This window comes from Callospermophilus lateralis, unplaced genomic scaffold (genome assembly GCF_048772815.1).
Source record: "Callospermophilus lateralis isolate mCalLat2 unplaced genomic scaffold, mCalLat2.hap1 Scaffold_98, whole genome shotgun sequence".
NCBI classification, from domain to species: Eukaryota; Metazoa; Chordata; class Mammalia; order Rodentia; family Sciuridae; genus Callospermophilus; species Callospermophilus lateralis.
In genome coordinates, this window is record NW_027517992.1 from 15,871 (window position 1) to 37,169 (window position 21,299).

A 21,299-nucleotide genomic window follows, 5' to 3' on the forward strand; every position below is an offset into this window, starting at 1 on the left:
TGTGAGGAGACTAGTTGAAATCCTACACTTGGTCTTTTATTAGCCTGATGATTCCACTGCTCTGCATCCATCCCTAAGGATTTTAGATTTTCCAGAGCACTGGAATGAGTCTTTATCCCTGAAGTCCTATCCATCATGAAAATTTGTTCAGCCCGTTCTTTGTATGACATAAATTAGCTTATCAGGAAAAGAGTAAGGCAGATAAAACACCAAATTAGAATTCGGCAAATGCAGAAGAAAAATGAAGCATATGGGACCCACTTTGCTGACATAAGTACCTTCAAGACGTTTTTAAACAAATGTAATTAAGAATGATACAAGCACTAAATTACATAAGTCAGAATTAATTAAACTACTAGTGGATAATTTATAGGCATTGCCAAGGTAACCCTCAGAACACTGAGATGACTGAATATACTCTAAGATTATTATGAGACTAATCAAAGAAATTTAGCCTATTCCTAATCCATTTTACTTGTGGAAACATAAATTAAAAAGAAGATGAAAACAGATATTTTAACATTTATTTAACTTAAGCAAAACATCTTAAAAAATAGAAGGAAAAAATCAGCTAATATTAAATTAAGATATACACATTAGTAGTTTGAGAATAATGGTAATATTAGGCTAAAAGAAATAAGGACCAAGGTCTCTAAGAAAGTTACAAAGAAAGTTAATTTACCCCACACCTTAGCGATGTTTCACCTAGTATGGAGCAGAGAATTCATGAAATATTTTTATCTCTATTCTACTGGGTGGGCTGTTTTGCAGTGGTCCTTGCCTCATAAATGCAAAGTCTCTGTCTTTTTTTTTTTCTATCAGAAAACCTTATGCAGGGACATTCTGTTTAGACTATTCCATAGATAAAGATCCACCTCAGTACATAGCATTAGTCTTTTTCACTGGAGGTCCAGCTGTCCTGTTGAGAAGGAGATTGAACAAGGTCACCTGCCTTCTTCCCTTCTCCCTGATGGCTTGCTCACCTCCCCACCTCTTCCCCCATGTCCCGACATCAAAAGTTTTGATTGTGTATATGGCTGGGTGAAAAATCAGATTGAAGCAAAGATATGTTATCTCACTTTAAAAATGCTCGGACATACAGACATCTGAAATGATAAATTGAAAATTGTTCATTCTTTTACATATATTGTATAACCTTCATTATTTTATAAACATCCCCTTTTAGCCTTTTAAAATACATAATCTGAGGTCGAGGAACCAAGGTGGGAGTTCAGGATCTGTGGGGTTTTGAAGAGGCGTGTTTGTATGTAACAAGATTAAAATTGCTTGCATGAGGAATATAATTGAAAAATGGGTAGTGCTCCTCCTTTTTGGAATTTCTGAACCAAATGCAACATAAATTATAATGCTCCTTATTACTCTACCCAGCTTGTGCTTTGTGCTAATGTAGAGGTTAGAATTTTCTTTGTTTGTTTGTTTCTTTCTTTTTTTCTTTTTGCGTTTTACTCCATAGCTGTACACATTCTTTAAAAAATTGTAATCATTTTCAAAAGATATAAGCTCACCCAAAATAAAAATGTTGGATAACACAGATGAAAACAAACATGTACAATAAATTCTATGTGGATATTTCACTAGTATATCCTGAAATAATGTGGTTTAGGCACTGAAGAGTGAAAGAACAGCACAGGAAATGAACCACACAGAAACTAAGGGAGAAAGCTGGATTCCTTTGGATGAGAGGAGATAATAGAAAAAAAAAAAACACTCAGGGGATTGAAATATAACAAGAACAACAACCAGAATGAAAACAAAAGAGGAAAAAAGAATGTGCAAAAAAGCCAAGTCACTACTCGCCACTGTCCCATGCTCTGGGGGAGGGGAGTCCTGCCTCTCCACACTCCCGCCAGCAGACTGTCTGGAGTTACAAACCCCATTTCTGGGTCTTGATCACTTTTTAGTGACTCATTATCCCCCAGTGCTTCAGACTACTTCCTAGGTCACTGGTCACCCCTTGAGAGCACAATTTGATGTGGTGCAATCAGGATTGCACTGGGGATAGCAGGACAAAACGTGGCAAGTCACGTGGAAGGACTGCCTTGTAGCTGCCCCATATGGGGTTGTGCCATGGGAACACCCATAGCATCCCCAGCACCTCTCCTGGCTGGGTGCTTCCTAACTGGCACCTATAATTTATGAGCATTAAGAAATCACAGGCAAAAGGCTAAAAGAGCACTTCAGCTAGCATTTTCCCACAGATCACACAGGAGGTTGAAAGACGCATAGCCTGCATCCTGCAAGAGAGGGGACCCTTTGAAATATACTTTAGAATGTGTAATTGCCACTTGAGGCAAATCTCCTTTGCAATATAGTACAGAAGTTATGATCAAAGCCAATTGGGATATGATTTTATACTTATATTAAAACGTTGTCTAATGTGTAACAAAATGAGGTGCTGGCAGAATCTTGTATGGTAGCTCTCACATGTATAATCTGAATACCATACAAATATTTAAGATATTTTAATGCAGTCATGATGAATTAGCCAAATTCATTAGATTCAGCTAGGAAGAATTTAAAAATTATGGATAGATTGATAGATATATCTTTATTTCCAGGTCTCTCTTTTAGAGATTTTTACTTAATTGATTACAGGGCTTCTTAGGGATCTATATTCTGAGATGCTCATTATTCTTCTGTGCATTCTCCTTTGAGACCTGCTGTTTTAAGTCTCTATATTCCAAAGCTAGAAGAGAGCATGGAGATCCCAAAGACCAACTGTGATGTTTAATTCGGTGTGGCTGCTTGAGTGGACCACAGGATGCCCAAATACTTGGTCAATTATTTTCAGTGTGGTTGCAAACATATTTTGGGTGAGATTAACATTTGAATCCAGAGTCTAGGTACAGCAAATTGCCCTTCCCAGAGTAGCTATATCTCATCTAACAAATTAAAGGCCTAAATACAACAAAATTCTGACCTTCCCAACAGTGACTGGGAACACCACCAGTCTGCCTTCTTTCTAGCTGGATGCTGGATTTTTCCTGACTTCATGGGTCTACAGCTGCTAACTGCAGATCTTTGGATTTAGCTTACATAATTCTTTCTGGGCATGTGTATACTTATGAATAAACACATGAACATAACACACCCTCACACAAAAAGCAACGTACACACACAAACATCTGATCGGTTTTCTCTGAAGAACCTGGCTAATCTATCCAACCCTCTCAAAAGAGTCATAATTTGGCCCAATCAATTCCCTGCAAGTTCCAGCTTCTTTCCATTCAACTGTTTTTCCTCTTCTACTAATTGTGTTATGGGGCCCCAAAGAGGTACTTGTGTTTCTAGTTAATAACTTCAATTCTGAAATGAAATATATAATTTATTTAACTTACCCTGCATATTACTTTGTAAGTTGACTTAAAATAATTTTGCATGTAGGGTAGAGCAAAGGATATGTTGATGAAAAGATAGTTCATATTTTATTTGTTTATTTGAATTAAACTACATATCATTCTACAAGGAAGGGACATGATTTCTCATTTCGAAGGAAGAATTAGGGGATGCTGATGAAGTTTAAGATCAGGGCCCCTCTAGGTGGACCTCTTTCAGGTCCTTGACATGGAATAGCTGTGGAAATGTTTGGGATCTTACCAAGTCAGAGTTGAGTAGAAGCTACATGCAGTTTGTAGGCACTGGAATATAGTTTTGGAATTGTTTCTCGTGTGCGTGTTGATGATATGAAAATTGTCTTGACAATGCAGCATAGCTTTAAATAAAAGTTACCCAGAAAGTATTTTCCAAGATACCTATGATGGACAAACTTCCAGAAGTGAAAATGCTAAACAGTGAATAGACCTACATAGTAACACTGTGATCTTATTTAATCCCATTTAATTCACACACAAAAAAAAATGATCAACTGTTCTGGAAGAAAGGCTAAGGTTTCTCTATGAATAAAATATACTAGAAAGTCACTGCCATACTAAAAGTTTATCAAAGCATGTATTTGTTTATTTATTTATTTATTTATTTATTCATTCGGTACAGGGATTGAACCCAGTGATGCTTAACCACTGAGCTACAACTCCAGACCTTTTTATTTTTGAGACAGGATCTCACTAGGTTGTTTATAATCTTGTTAAATTACTGTGGCTGTTCTAAAATTTGCAATCCTCCTGCTTCTGCCTCCCAAATCTCTGGGATTACAGGCGTGAGTTACCAGGATCAGCTCATCAAAGTATTTACAATTAAAAATCTAGGGTCATCACTTTGTGATTTTTATGGTATTTGTAATCTTTGTGAGTTGTGCTTATCATTCTGAATAAATATTTACTTTCATCCCTCGTTCTTCTTTGTCCCCAAATTGTGAAGAAATCAGAGTCTCTAAGACCTGAGTTCTCCAAGGTCCTACTCCCTTTCTGCATGCCCCCTGTCTCCGCGAGGTGGCGCTCCTCCTCGCGGCGCTGGTATCTGCGTGCGCACAGACTGATAGCGCGGCACCCAGGCAGGTCATCTGGCCTGTTTGTCCCCTACTGTGTAATCACCTCGAGGGTAAAAACACTCTTTCATCCTTCCGGGCTCCTCTGCTACCCCAGTGTCCGACTCCCACTTACAAATGGACTTAATGGGGGCAGATGAATGCTGCAGGGCTGGAGCAGAAAGTTGCTGAGAGTCAGGACGGCATTCTTTGTCCTATTTACTACGGTTCCGACAGGTTTTTGTTTTTAACTTTCCACCACATAGCAAGCAGGTTTTTGCTGATTCTAGATATCTGCACTGTTTACCCAAAAAAGGCACAAAGCCCCAAAGAAGAAAAGTGATTTTGTCAGCTATTTGGTTGTGAGAAGTAAGCGCCAAGGTCAGACTCCTCTGGCAGCCAGAGACTCCAAGAACGCCATATGTCGAGGGAGAGTTCGGGAACGCGTTAGCAAACTGTAAGTCACAAGACGAGCGAGGGATCGTCCGAGATGGAAAGTACGCAGTACCACGTAGGCAACTTCAGGCACCGTTTCAGTTCTGAGTGTGAGAAGCAGCGTTCCCTGCTGAGCCCCATTCCTCCCTGCTGAACCCCACTCTGGATGTTAGATTATGTCACACGTAAGAAGTGAGTGAGTGGGGCTTGGATTCTTCCTGAAACAGGGGCTCCAATCTGACAAAAGAAGCCCGAGGGCCCTGCCAGGCTCAGCCTGTTGGATTACGAGAGTTCCAAACAGAAGCTCTTTACAATTTCCAGTAAAATTGGAAGGCATCACTGCCCTTACCCTTTTGATTAAAGCGATCTTTCTTTGCTTTTTACGTATTTTTAGTAGATTTATTGAAATGCAATTCACATACCATATAATTCATACATTTAAAGTACATAATGCAATGGTTTTAATAGATTCACAGAATTGTATAAGCTTCATCTTAATCAGCTTCAGAGCATTTATATCAGCCTCCCAGGAACCTGGTAGCCACCTGCAGTCAGAACTCATTTTCCCCGACCCCTGTGACCCCTGTGGCTTCTGTTGCCACAAACTCATTTCATGCTATAGATCTGCCCATTCTAGGCATTTCGTGTAATAAAATTATGGACTGGCTTCTTTTACTTTATGTGATTTTCAAATGATTTTTGTAATCTGCTACATTAGCACCTTTTTTTGTTATAACCCGGTAAAGAACATAAACATGCTGATTTTAAAAATAAAAAAGCTGATTTTAGAAAAAAAATATACATAAGAAAGTTTAATGTTATCTTTTCCAATAGAAAAATACTAACATTTAGGTGTTTGAGGCATGTCTGGGCCAAGAGGTAAATTTTTTCAATGTTATTTTCCTTAAATGAAAACTTCAATTTTGGCAAATTCTTGTTCACTATTTCCTGTTTGATAGAGACGTACTAAGTCAGAATCAAAGAAAAACTTCAATTTCTAAAGCCATGCAAGAATTGTAAGATATTCTCTTATTATGACTAAAGTTAGCACTAATTTTTACTTGATGATGTCTATGCTTTAGCTTTAGTAAATACATTCAACCATGATTATTTCATTTGATTTAGTTTCACACTATATCGATTATTTGCATCTTCAGGCAATATTTAATTAAGAATTAAATAATGTTAATTCTTTTAAAAGTCTGTTTATCTACAACTAAAGATCTAAAATGTGTTTTTTCCACCAATAACTTTGTTATGAATAATTTCAACTTCTGTGTGAGATGAAGGAATAAGGGCTGTGGAGGAGAAAGAGGGATCTTAGATAATAATCTGTAAAGTTTTAAGTTTAAGAGCAATATATTATAAGGGAATCACTTTCAAAAAAATCTTGACGATACTTCCACATAGTATGTTACTAAAATCACAATAATGATTTGTTTTACATCTGCAATTCATAAAAATATTTATTATACATGATATAAAGACTCCTGCATGCTGTATATATATATATATATATATATATATATATATATATATATATGTATGTATAGACACACATGTCATATATATAAATGTGTTATATATGAGTCAAAAGATATGTATGTCAAACCTAAAAGTCAGTTAGTTTTAATGTAGTATAGTTTGTATGTAGTAATGTTTTGTTAAGTAATAATAACTTTCTATAATATTTTTAATTAAAACAATTTTTCCGAATTAAAGAACAAAGTGCATTATGCACTTTTGTGTAAAACTTTGAATGTTATATTGTTTCACGATGTTAATCATTTTTTCTACTATTAATTTATCAATAGACATTGTTTCAATCACTTTTGTAGCACATTGGAAGCTACTTAAACTGATATCTAGTCTGCTTTTCTTCTCTGATGGAAAGTAAAGTAATTGGAGATCTGAAGAGTGTGAAATGCCCCAGTGTATATGAGAGTTTTGTCAAGACCACACCTACAATACAAGATTCCTGGTTCTTTTACAGTATCTTTTCAACTACTTTGCTGTTATTCTTTGATCAAAATGCTAGAAATTTCATTTGGAGCCTATGACTAAGAAGTCAAATTTACTTCTTGTGGTTTAGTGTATGAAGTTTTTAGAAATGAATAATTCATGAATTAAATAAAAAAGTCATGTTTTCAATTTAAAAATGGAATAAAGGATAACAATTGATTTCTATATAAAAATTATATTTCTCAGTTATTTCATTAAGTAATTTCTTTATACAGATCACATTTGTTTTATCATTTCTGTCTGCATGTATATTATGTAGGTTAGCAGACAATTTCACAAAGAACTATAATATTTTATCTGAAATATATGCTAGATAACTTCTGGATAAGATATAAATTAAACTTCTCAGATGTTTTTTCTCTGCGAGTCATGATCAATCCTATGTTGACTGTATTATGTTCTCTCTAACCTTGTGGAAAAATTCTTAGAAATAATAATTAATTTTTTGGAACTCATATTGGCTTTTCCCTGGCCTTTGAGTGACTGTGGGCAAAATTCAGCTATCAGCTGAAATGCATAATCTTGGGTTATTGAAGCCAATACTGGACCTTTACTTCATTGCAAGTGAGAGTCAAGTAGCATACAAAATGGAAGTACTTATCCTAAATGACTGTTTAATAATTCTCAATAGACACAATGGATGTTATTATTTTTCACACTGTTGATTTTTAATCTTATAACTTGGTAGTTCAGCTCTTGGAGGCACACCCACAACAATATATAAAAGAAAAAAAACATGCATTATACAGTTTGTGTCAAAAATACTAATGTCTTTCATAGTTGACAGGTTCTTTTAGTGAATTACAAACATGAAGAGGAGTATATATTAATAGATCTTACACTTTGAGATTAACAGAAATGTTGATACTTACGGTTCTTGAGGTATGCTCATTCACAGAGACAGGGGATAGAGTTCGTAAGAAGGGAAATTGTCATTTAAAATTTTTTTTCCTATGGAAAATTTCAAACACTTACAAAATAAAAAGAATATCATCACAAACCACAGTGTTTATGTTAGCCATCAATAATAATTATCATTTTGTAGCCAATCTTGTTATTCTGTACCATCCCCATGCACATTCTTACCATTTATTATCCTGTTTCTGGATTTCTGCATGTGACTCAGAACATAAGGACTTTTTAAATTTTTTTGATAAATGTAACCATACCCGTTTAAAAATAAAATTTAAAAACAATGTACTCATATCAAATATTCAGTGTTCATTTTTTTTCTAGTATTACAATGTTTCTTTTCAAAGTTCACTTACTTGAATCATTATTTTCAGACATTGATTGGATATATGGGTTTTAAAATGTGTAGGGATCCCCCCTACCCCTATATATCTTTCCCCTTTTTGTCTTTGAATTTATGTAAGATAAGATTTAGCCAGTAAAACTGAGCTTGGGTTCCACAGGTCGTACCCTGTAGTGCAGTTGGTGTGTCTCCTGTGTTTCCTATAGGGGGCAGCTGGACTTGAGGGATTAGGTGCGACAGGGTTCCAGGACTACAAGTCAGTGTTTTCCCCCAGGAAGACCACAGTGGTTGTCTCCATGGGGAAAACACTGACTGATAATGATACTCACTGACTGTATCCATCAATGTAGGAGTTGCAAGATGTTGACATTGGACCAGTTACTTCTGCTTATTAGTTGTGCCTAGGAGAAGGTGGCGGGTTAGAGGCAGGACACACTTCCCAGCAGTGCTTCAGCTCAGGATTTGGACAGGGGGATGCTCCTCGGCCAGGAGGGAACTCACTGAATTCCACATTGGACAGCAAAATGATCACAGAGACACAGAAACATAGAACTCTGAACGTAATATAAAAATAAAGTGTTAGAGATGGCCCAGCCCACTGCAGAGGGGAAGGGAGCACAGGAGCGGGGAGCAAAGCTGAGGAAGGAGGCTGTCCTGGGGCTCTGCTCCAGACAGGAGGCGGAGCCCAGCCCACCCAGAGGCAGTGGGGGAGTCCTGGGGAGAAGAACAGTGATGATTAAACTCTCAAACAGCTGTTGATACCCTGCAGTTCTCGGATCCTCAGTGTATTGGTAAGCCAACTTGCACATCAGGACTCAGGGAAAAGGTCCCTGGTTTTGTTGCAGATATCCATAGAGTTTTGACTTTGCTATACTGGTTGCTTTGCCTGCTTTTGTGGAGTTTTGCAGGCGTTTTTTTTTTTTTTCCTTTTTGCAGCACTGTGGAAGGAACCCATGGCCAAATACATGCCAGGCTAGTGCTCTACCACTGAGCCACATCCCTAGCCTGAAAACCTTTAAAGTAGTTGTCAACACCGCACCCTGGTCACCTTCCCACAAGTCACCACAGGAGTAGCTACATGGTTTTCAATCCAGATTCCCAAGTATGGTCTTTGTAAATTAATCTGCCTAAGGACAGAACTTTGCCAGCAAGTTCTTCTTGCCCATGTGACCTTCCAGCCACTTGTGAAGGGCTTATTTCCAATCTTCAGTTATAGTTTGAAGCTTGTGGCTGGGGTGGGGAAGACGTCTAGAGTACCTAACAGGAGATACTTTGAACTATTGGTGTTGTGAGACAAACTAAGGGATAGGTCACAGAATCTGTAGCATTTCTGATGGTTTCCAATTTCCTTTTCATGAAAATATTGGAGCAGGAGCAACTGGATTGATCAGCTTATAGATAATAAAAACTAAAATGTTAATATCAACTCAAAATGTAGCTTTCCCATATACTTAGAAGGATAATAAAACAACACAATGACTGCTATTACAAAACATTTTCTGTTTCTACCTAACATGTGAAATCAAAATTTTCAGTGCCTACATCAACAAAATAAAAAATAAAACTGATGGTAATTATTATCTCATTTTATCAATAAGTTATTTCACCTATATATACACAAATTAATTGAAAAATATCTATTCACTTATCTCATTAAGAGATGATTTCTAGTAAATGATTAGTTTATATTTAATACTTACCTATTAAAATAAATAATTTCTTGTTTTTTTAAAGCAACTATATACTCATAGTAATTTTTATTTGTTTTTCTTACATATACATGACAGTACAGTGTATCTTGACATTTTATATATACATGGAGTATAACTTATTGGAATCAGGATCCCATTCTTGAGATTGTACATAATGTGGAGTTGTCTATTCATATATGCACAGGTTGTCTATTCATATATGCACATCAGACATTTACGTCCAATTCATTCTACTATCTTTCCTATTTCTATTTCCCCTCTCTTCTCTTCATTACCCTTTGTCTAATCCAATGGACTTCTATTCTCCCTCCCACACACTTTTTGGTGTTAGCATCTGCATGTTAGAAAAAACATTTGGCCTTTGTTTTTTTGGGATTTATTTCACTTGGCATGATTTTCTCCAGCTCCATCCATTTACTGGCCAATGTCATAATTTCATTCTTCTTTATGGCTGAGTAATATTCCTTGTGCAAATATGCCACACTTTCCTTATTCATTCATCTGTTGAAGGGCACCAAGGTTGGTTTCATAGCTTAGCTATTGTGAATTGAGCTGCTATAAAAATCGATACAGCTGTGTCACTGTAGTATGCTGATTGTGGTCCTTTGGGTTTATACTAAGGAGTAGGATAACTGGGTCAAATGGTGGTTCCATTCCAAGTTTTCTGAGAAATCTCATACTGCTTTCCAGAGTGATCACACCAATTTGCAATCCCACAAGCAATTATTAGTGTGCCTTTTCCCCACATCCTCATCAACATTTATTGTTACTTGTATTCTTGATAACTGCCATTCTTACTGTTGTGAGAGGAAATCTCAGTGTAGTTTTAATTCACATTGGAGGATCTATTCGGTAATGTGAGAGATGTGTTAAAGTCATGCAGTATTATTGTGTTATTGTCTACTTGATTCTTGAAATTGAGAAGAGTTTGTTTGATGTATGTAGAGGCTATATTGTTTGGGGCATAAATACTGAAGATTATTATGTCTTGTTGATAATATATATATTATATATATATATATATAATATATATATTATATACATAATATATATTATATAATGATATATTTTTATATATTTATATATATAAATATTATGTATAATATATATATATATATATATATATATATATATATATATATATATATATATATATATATATATTATATATATTTTCCCCTAAGCACTATGAAATGTCCTTCTTTGTCTCTTTTGATTAACTTTGGCTTGGAGTCCATTTTATCTGATATGAGGATAGAAACCCCTACTTGTTTACGAGATCCACATGGATTATGTTTTTCCCCATCCTTTTCCTTTAGACAGTGGATGTCTCTGCCTATGAGGTGCTTCTCTTGGAGACAGCATATTGTTGGGCCTTGTTTGTTCATTGAATCTGCTGGTCTATGTCTTTTGATTGATGAGTTTAGGCCACTAATGTTCAAGGTTATTATTGAGATACGGTTTGTGTTCCCAGGCATTTTGGCTTATATCTCGTTTTTTATTTGAATTAGTTTCTGCTTTGATAGACTATTCTTCTAGTGTAGTCTTTACTTTTGCTGTGTTCACTTCTTTAATTTTTCGTTTCTTCTTCATGAAGTACTTTATTGAGTATGTTTTGTAGTGCAGTTTTTCCAGTTTTGAAGACTTTTAACTTTTCTTTATCATGGAAAGTTTTTATTTCTTTCTCAATTCTGAAGCTTATTTCCTACAGTAAAAACAGTAAGTTTGCAAAAGGCTTTACAGTTTTGAATTATGGAGAGGGAGAGGGAAGAAGTGATGTAGCATATGATGATTATGAGGGAGGAGGAGAGACGATAGAAGTAAAAAAATTAAAGGAAGAGGGATAGAGAGAACAGTGGAGATAGGTTGTTAGCAGATGAAAGAAAAAGAATCAAGTAAAACAGGTAAGTGAGAGAAAAATACATGTAATGTAGAAATTTTAAAAATTAAAAATAAAAATAAAAGAATACGTAACAAATCTGAAATATACTAATGAAACATCCTAGTCCTCAAAATACTGATCGATGAAAAATCACTGGCTTTAAAAATGCTAGAAATGAGAAATAAATTTGAATATGTACAAATGTCCATGAACTATTAAGGTCACAATTAAACAGAGAAAAAGAATTAATAAAAGACTCAATGAAAAGCTCAAGAATTGTTTCTGTTGGTGTTCAAAAGGTTCTCAGCTTCCCTTATCAGCAGTGTTAGGTGCGGTGGTCTGGAGTGTGATGCTTGCTCCACCCTCAGGGTGGGGCTGCTGGAGTGGGAGAGGAAATCCTGTAGGTGGGACTCCTGGAAGTAGACTTAGGTGGGCTCCAGGTTCTTCTATGAATGCCAGTTGGTCTGGAGATTTAAATTCGCACACCTCCACAGCCGAGCAATTGCTGGTCCACCCTGGAGGACTGCACCCAGGGATTTCCCCTGAGTTCTACTTGTGCAATGGCGGAGCGAATTTTTGGTTCACCATGTCACTTGCAGACCCCATGTTTCTGGTCTCAGGTTCAGTCTATAATATCAATGTCATCCACCACTGTCCTTTTGAATTTTTTTTGCCAGGCTCATCTCCCCCAGTGGGTCCTGCAAGCAACTGGATTTGGGGGGGTGGGCAGGGCTGGAGAGCAGGGTTTCCATGACCAGTTGTTCCTGTTTAAACTTCTGCCCACGTCTGATTTTCTCCTTGTCACTTGGGCTCACTCGCTGTGGTACTTGGGTTTGCCAGGAATCACCTCCCCAAGATGATGGCCCTGGCACGGTTGGCTGCAAAGCGGTTCCTTGTTCCTTTGTTCTCTGCACACATCCGAGACGGGCTACTTTTCTGCCTAAGTATATTGCATAGCACACCTTCCAGCTTAATTGGGCTTTGTTTTGGATCTCTAAACTCTCAGTACCCAGACACTCCTCAGGCCTCATACAAATGTGAATTCCTTAAGTTTCCTCATCCATCCACTTTGCTCTCAGAGGGCAGCTCTGGCTGTTGCCTCCAGCCACGGTAGTGGGCGGTGCTGGGGATTTCTTCCTTATTTTATTATATCCAACCTCCTAAGTCTGCAATCTGCTTTGAATGTCCAGTGATAAATCCCAGTAAATTTGCCCCCACTTTTTTTTCTTTTCACCCACTTTGCCGAAAAGCTGCTTTCTTGGTCTCATACCACGGAACAGCCAGGGAGGAGGCCTTCTCTATTCCACCATTGCCACAGTCTGGCTGGGCACAATTCAGGAGCCACCTGTCAAAAGAAACGAACTTTATTTTTAGAACCACACACGCCAAACAAAACAGCTCCTCAGGAAAAAACCTTCAGAGCCCAACTGCTACCATTGGCTTCCCACAAGCCCCTCAACCTCCCCCACTCCTCCTGCTCTTGAGGCCAATTGGCTGGGTCTCGTGGGCAGAGCCAAAAAAGTCCCCCAATGAGCAGCTCCATGGCCTGAAAGGGCAGGGAAACAGTCCAATGAGCATCGCCGCAGAGGAGCCAATCAGTTGGCAGCTAGAAGTTTGCTGGGGCCGCTGTGAGCCAATCATCAGCTGGCAGCTGGAAGTTTGCTGGCAGCTGGAAGTTTGCTGGGGCTGCTGTGAGCCAATCATCAGCTGGCAGCTGGAAGTTTGCTGGCAGCTGGAAGTTTGCTGGGGCCCCTTTGGCTGTGGCTCTCAACACACCATCTTGAAGCCTCCCTCATATTAAGATAATTTACCACAAAAAACTTGACATTTGGAGCCTTACAACCACAATATATGCATACATATGTTAAATATGGACTTTTATTGCATATTATAGAGAAAAACAATTTTTTAAGGATAAATACATCTTATACTGCGATAATCTGGAAGAAATAAAATAGAAATACGTTTTCAAGAACTAAAATTAACAGACATTAACTTTGAATACATAGCAACAAACACAGATTTGTAAGGTTGGAGTATCACTGATGTCCATAAAGTCGGATATTTCATTTAAAGGGCCATTATTTCAAATTTACTAGAAATTTTATTTTAAAAGCTGTAAAAAATGCACTCTTCTAAGACAAACTTTAAGGTATGGTGAAGTGGGCCTTTATCCCAGCAGCTCATGGTATTGAGGCAGAAGGATCATGAGTTCAAAGCCAGCCTTAGCCACTTAGTAAGACCCTGTCTCAAAATAAAAAATAAAAAGGCTGGGATGTGGCTCAGTGGTCAAATTCCCTGTGTTCGATCCCCAGGACCAAAACAGACAAAAAAGTAGACAAACAAACTTTAAGGATGTATGTGTTAGGCCTAACTCCCGACTCAGTGCTGTGCTCCTGTAATCTAGCAACTCAGGAGGAGGATGTAGGAGGATAGCAAGTTCAAGGTCAGCCTTGGCAGCTTAGCAAGGTCCTGTCTAATAAAAATAAATAAAATGGCCTGGGGATTAGTTTAGTGATGGAGCACCCTGGGGTTAAATAACTGCTACCAAAATAATAAAAAAGAATTTTTTGAAGGATAGATCTGCACTAGAGTAAAAGAGCACACAGACCCCAGAGATAATTCACTTATCGTCCTTCTTTTGACCTGAAAAATTTAACCAAGCTTTCATTTATCAAAGCTGGCTTTCCTGCTATTATTTAAGGTTATAGAAAAGAATTAGATGAAATTTACTTTAAAAATTTTCAGCTGAAATATTCTGAGCCATGATCTAATACATGAAGTGCCTCTCTGTGGTGTCTCTGAGTGTGTGAAGACATCTTTGTGGGTTCGTTGTTAACAGAAATTACTTAGAACTTCAACCTGGCTGTTGGATATTCTGACATTTGAGTGCCATTCCTTCTCACCTCCCTCACCTTTTATGAGGATAGGGCAATACTGTAAGAACCTGGTAAACAGATAAATCTTGTTTTATTTTTATCCTGAATTAATGGATATTCAATAGTTATGCCAAATGTCGAATTAAAAATGTGTGCATCACAACAAAGACAATGAGAAGAGTCTTGGAAAAGCACTGGCCAGGAATAATTCAATTACAATTTCAAAGGTCAACTCACCTTCAATGTGAAAAGAGATTTGGGGGCAAGGATGATACAGACACTGTCAAATTTGTCTTGGTCATCCAGAGAGAAATAGGTGGTTTCCTATGCTCGTTGGGGGAGGAGAAATAGGGAGAGTTGAGAAATACACAGGATGAAAAAAATGGCAAAACTTGGTGATTAGTTAAATGTTGTGGATGTGTTGGGGTGCAGGGGACATGACTGAGAAGGAGAAGTTAACAGATTCCTGACGTTGTCAACCAGGTGGCCGTTCATTAGGAGACAAACAAGCAAGAAGAAAAACATAGGGGGAAAAGCTATGAATTTATCAAGTTTGAGATGGAAATGTTTGATACATCTTTGATTCAGGACCATAAAGAGAGGCTTGAACAATGACAGAGCGATGGTGGCTGAAGCCAAAGGAGGAGACGGGGTGACACTGGGTGGGTTAGCCAATAAAGCACATGGGGCTTGGTGGAATGACACCAGGAGGACAGACGGAAAAGGAGGAATTGCACAGAAATCTAGAAGGAAGGGAGAAGGATTAGCTTTTTTTTTTTTAACCTGAGTCCGAGACAGGATATTTTCAAAACCATGTGCACTTCTGTCAAGGATTGAAGTAAGAAAGGGTGAGATGTGGGTGCAGGAAGGCCTGGGGAAGGCTGAAGCCAGTGGAGAGCCAAGCGAGAGGGAAAGGTGGGGAGAAGGTGGTCCGCAGCGCTCCAAGGGCATTGGTAGACCGAGGGAAGAGGGGGGGCGAAAGCGCCAAGCCTGGAAATAAGGAGGGTCTTCTCCCCTGGGCCTCCCTCACTCGCTTGTCCCCAACCTAAATGAGAAGTATTGAGGAGTTAAATATGTCGAGGAAACCTTGAGGAAAGATATCAAATCCTGAGGGCAAGTGGAATAATTAGCCTTCAATTCTAGGAGTTATTTAAATTCCTTAACAAGAGAAAAGAAGGAAAGACTCCCGTAGATGCATGCACACTGGTAGATTTTATCTTAAGTAATTGGAAATCTTGGCTACACATGGCTTCTTCTGCATGAAGGGAAGCTGCAGGATTCTTTACCAGAGCAATGCGAGAGATGTCGAGTTTGGTGTTCAGGGGAGACTGAAAGGTGCTGTGTTGTTAATGATATTGACATAAACATTCCACACGTTATTTCACAAAGAACAGAATTTTGCAATCTGCCTTTGTTATGTAATCCTTGCAGACCATTCTGACAGGTAAAATGACAGGCAAAATGAAAATAAATGGATGGGTTAGATTATATTTTTGTGCCCTTTTGTTATGAATTTTCCTCTTCCTACCATATTTGGATAAGTAGAAAACTTTTTATCGATATGATATACAATATTTTCATTTTTTAGACATCATCTTGAGGTTGTTTTTCAACCCATGCTTATCTTGATTCACAATACACATTTACATATAACATTGATAATTTTCCAGAAACAAATCATGGCAGATGTTTCTGAAGTCACAGACGTGGCACATTGCCTGGTCTAACTTTCTGTAAACACTGCAGCATGAAAAGTGGGTTTTTAAAGAGTAATTTTGGAACTATACTTCAGTGTAACCTTGGGGAAACAAGACCTTACAAGAGAATATACTAAATAAATATTAAATAAAAGGACATGAGCTTGGAAAATGCTTTCTGATGCTGACTCACTCACTTTATCTGGTACCTGCTATTTCTGTCACTTGCAATTTAACCAATGTGACATATCATTTGTGGATGACATTCATAATGTTTCTAAATTAATCGTCTCTAGCATCCACAAGCCCACTGCTTTCAAATTTCAGTTTCTAAATAGATTGTTACAACTCCATTAATCTAAACCTAAAGTCAAAGAGGTAAGTGGCAAAATTAAAGTGAGTTCCAGTTGAAACTCAAAACTGCAAAATAATCAATTTAACTCAGTTTTTCAAGTAGAAAGTAGCTGTTTCATTAATTTATCAGTTTTCTCTGCTATATATTACTTTAGTAGCTTCAGATGCACACTGCGTCATTTCTTATATTTAGTTATTTTGCTCTTCTGTGCTTCAAAGGAGCACTGAGAAGGACAGTGTGGCTGAGCAGGAGATGAGGGGGGAGGGATGGTACAACCAAGTGGATAAAATAACTTTAAAGTGCGTCTTTTGCTGATTGGGAACTTGCTAACGGGATCTGAACAGAGAGAAATTACAGGATCTGAATTACTTTCCAGAGCTTTCTTTGGCTGCTGCTTTGAGAAAAAGAGCTTGGGGCCACACGTGGAAACAGAAGAATGGAGGCTACTCCTATGCTAAGTGAGGGATCCTGGCAGCTTTTAATCAGAATAGCAGTGGTGGATTTGGAGAGAGGTAACTGGATTTATAATTGTTGTAAAGGCTCAGCTAATAAATCAAATTGACTTGCTTTTAATTTGGATGGTACATGAGAGGATTGAATTAATACATCCAGTATTGTTGACCTGGTCCACAGGGAAGATGGGATTGATATCTGCTGAGTTGGTGAAGACTGATGGACCAACAGGTTGAGGGAGAAGTTCTGACTTTGGCTTTCCAGGGTGTTGAGTTTGAGATGTCTACAGAGGTGAGAAATTGGAACCTGGAAATATATCCCAAGTTCAGTAGAAAACACAGGCTGCAAATAGACATTTGGGGACGGTCAGCATTTTGATTAGTGCACAATGCCACCAGTGCATGTGAGCTGACCTATGGAGCAAATGTGTGACATTCACAGGGGCAAGGATGAACCTTGGGACACTCCAAAATTCTATTCTGTATTCCAGCCCATCCGGGAAATTTGTCTAAAGATACATTGTGAAATTTCTTAGGGGACGATCTTTTATTATCTTTAAAACTTGTATTTGCTCTGTCATAAACTTCTGAAATTTATGAATGCAATGTAATAACTGGGCATGGTGATACATGCCTATAATCTCAGCAACTCAGGAGGATGTGAAGAAGGAGGATCACAAGTTCAAGCCCAGTCTCAGCAATTTACCAAGACCCTAAGCAACTTAGCAAGGCCCTGTCTGAAAATAAGTAAATAAGTAAGTAAGCAAATAAATAAGTAAATTAAATAAAAAAGCCAATAGACAATGCAAGTATGGCTCAGTAGTTAAATTCCTCTGAGTTCAATCCCAAGTACCAAAAAAAAGTAAAGAAATTAATGCAGTATACTCTTGCCTTTTCCTGAAGATACTAGTTACTTTTTAAATCAGTGTATTATTTTATTCTGTAGTTTGTGTCCTCTTGTTAGTGTCTCCCCTGCCACCTGGCATTCTGTTTCTTAATCTTGGTGTTAGCCATTTTTTCCCCTTTCTTCTTGCTCCTGGGTTCTTTGAATGTTCAGAGAGCTTTGATTTTGACATTGACATTGATGAGTGAAAATAGAAATTTTAAAGTGTCTGGTGTGGATTTCCTTTGCTGTTGTTTAGGGAAATTTACATTCTGACTCCTTTAGACAATGAGAAGATTTATTGATTGACATAGTTTCTTGTGGATTAAAAGGTAAGACTTCTGAAAGTAAGCCAGGGCCATCAAGTGTCCACAGGAAGCTGAATTTTCTTTTGGTGAACCCAACTCAAAAAACAGTTTAACTCTTGCAGCTCGCCATTTCCTCTGTCAAAGTGACTTTCCTTTTATTTTACCTTGGATTAATGTCACACTACTTAACTCACATGGTAGTGGGTTGAACATGCAGAGACCAAGGGTCATGAATTCTGCATATCTCTTGCTCTGACTCTCAACTCCTCTGAGCTCTCTTCATGGCACCAACTGAACCATTTCAGCAAAATCAGCTCCTGTCCCTAGTGTACTCCATTGCCTTTGTGTTGGGCCTCTGGTCTCTTTGGCTAGGCTCCCTCTACTATCTCTATTAGCTTACTTATTACTTTTCAGAAAATTATTTTACTGGATTTTATCTTTATAACTACAGATGCAGTGTTGAATTCAGATGCAGGTAATGAATTCAGTAAAAAGCCTCTTGAAGTTTTCTCCGTCTAGTTAGTAACTTTGTAGATTACAAAGATGCTTATGCTTCTTTAAAATATGGTTCATGCCAGGCGTGTTGGTGCATGCCTATAACCCCAGAGGCTTGGGAGGCTGAGGCAGGAGGATTGCGAGTTCAAAGCCAGCCTCAGTCAAAGCGAGGCACTAAGCAACTCAGTGAGACCCTGTCTCTAAGTGAAATACAAAATCGGGTTGGGGATGTGGCTCAGTGATCGAATGACCCTGAGTTCAATCCCCAATAATAAAAAAGAAAATATATGGTTCATTTTTCTGTAGAGTAGGGATAATAATAGCAGTGCCTAACATTTGGGTCACTACCAGCATGAACTAAGACAATGTTTCAAGTTCAGTTCCTGGAGACTAGAACATACTGGTAATATTATCAGCATTAACAATGTCATGAATAATCCTGTTTTTAAATTTTTGAATAGGCTGTATTATATTGTCTTGTATATACAAGTTATATATAATTAATGATGGAAACATTTACCTATATGATATAAGGAAGGTCTACATTAATAAAATAGAACAGCATGTATGTATAGCTACATATTTTATATATTTATTTAATTTCATATTTCTGCTAAAAACTTCTAATTATAAGAACAGGTGTGGAGAAATATCACCATTTATGTTAATAGGATTTTTTAAATTCCTAAGTTTTTATACCTGTTCCTAGGTTTTATTGGTATTTTTCAGGTATTTTTGTATGTTTTATATACATTTTACCAACCCAAGCACCATTTATATATTTTTTTTCTCCAAGTTTGCCTCGGCTACAATGAATTTAATATTTATACTTATGTTAAATAGATATAAGACTGATTATAAAAAGCACTGAGGTATTAATATTCTGGACTAAAAGATCAGAATTAATTCATTAATTTGGAAGTCAACTGACCCATTGTTAGGAATACGCAGAGGTATTAGGTTTCACTATTTGTTGTACATTCTGAGTTTTGTGCACTTTTCAATTGAAGGATGAGATTTATGGAGACTTGCTGTTTTTTTTTTCCTAACAAATCAGTATTTTTTCAACTACAAGCATTGTAATAAATTGTCCAACTATAATAGTTATAATAGCAACAACAAGGCCTGTCAGAATCCACATGGAAAATAAAAAAGATTTTACAAAATCGGAAAGATTAATGGGCATTAGTCTGGAACCAGCTAGCTTTTGTAGCGTGTTGTGATTATAGTTCCAACTTTGCTTTTCAGCCTGACATTCTTCACAGTCAACATGAAAGTGAAACAGGAGGAATTTCAGGAGATATAAAGGAAAAATCTACACCTCAAAACAGCAAGGATAGAGTCATCTGTGAGCTAAGAGCAGAGGTAAGGTATTGGATAAAGGGTGTAACATTATTAAATCACACTTGAAAATTACTAAATTATATACCATTTTAAATTGCACAAGTGAGATTACTTATGAGGGTGAGTGCTGCTTGTATAGTAATAAGCTTATATACTTTATGTAAGATTCTTTGGAATGATACTCCTAAATAGATGTGAGCTATCTGAGCAATCCAATAGACAATGCAAGTCTTTTTTTTTTTTTTAAAGTGTCATGAAAAGCCTTTTTTATTTTTTTTAATATTTATTTATTTTAGTTTTCGGCAGACACAACATCTTTGTTTGTATGTGGTGCTGAGGATCGAACCCGGGCCGCACGCATGCCAGGCGAGCGGGCTACCACTTGAGCCACATCCCCAGCCCGACAATGCAAGTCTTATTGTGAGTAAATATCTATTGAAAGTTCAATCATCTGACGGAACATAATGTTAACTTATTTTTAGAAACAATGACATACAAAATATGTGGCATGTGGATTCTGGTGACATTACCAAGGCTATTAGCAGCTAACAACACTGAGATATAGGATAAATTCACATTGGTTATAGCTAATTGATTTATTTTCTGTTCTGACTAGCAACTGCAACCAATAAATTTTCATGGATTTGTAAACTCAGAGTGTTTGTCCTGTCTTAGATACAAAGCAGAAATTATTATTCCTGGACATAGGAGGAGGGGTTGAATTATTTATATTTCATTGAAAACTGCGTTGCGTTAAAAATAGAAAATAGCAAATTATTTATTTTATAACGGGTGATTCTGGACAAATGCTGTGGATACAAATGTGTAGGAACAAGTTAGGAAATGGAAAAGAAGTTGTTGAAAATATAGGCTGGGGGGAAGGTGATTTGGATGAGGCATTTTGTTTCCTATAAAACTCTTCAAAGACAGAGCTCATGCTGGAGTGTATTTTATGTCAGATGAACCAAGTGCATTGGGAAGTGCGTAGATTTGGGAGTCAGAAGCAGCAGAATCATCTTCTGATTATTTTCTTGAATTCCTGAAGCCCCTCTGTGTCTGAGTTTACAGAGATGAGAGTGATAATAGTCACAGTCATTACATAGGGGCTTTAAAAATAAAAATGTGCCTGGGGAGTA

The 21,299-nt window shown here is 37.3% G+C and overlaps 1 pseudogene; it reads left to right on the forward strand.

The window, feature by feature from the left end:
- The window catches only part of LOC143641355 (coiled-coil domain-containing protein 102B-like), a 160,212-nt pseudogene that overhangs the window by 14,416 nt on the left and 124,497 nt on the right, over nucleotides 1-21,299 (forward strand).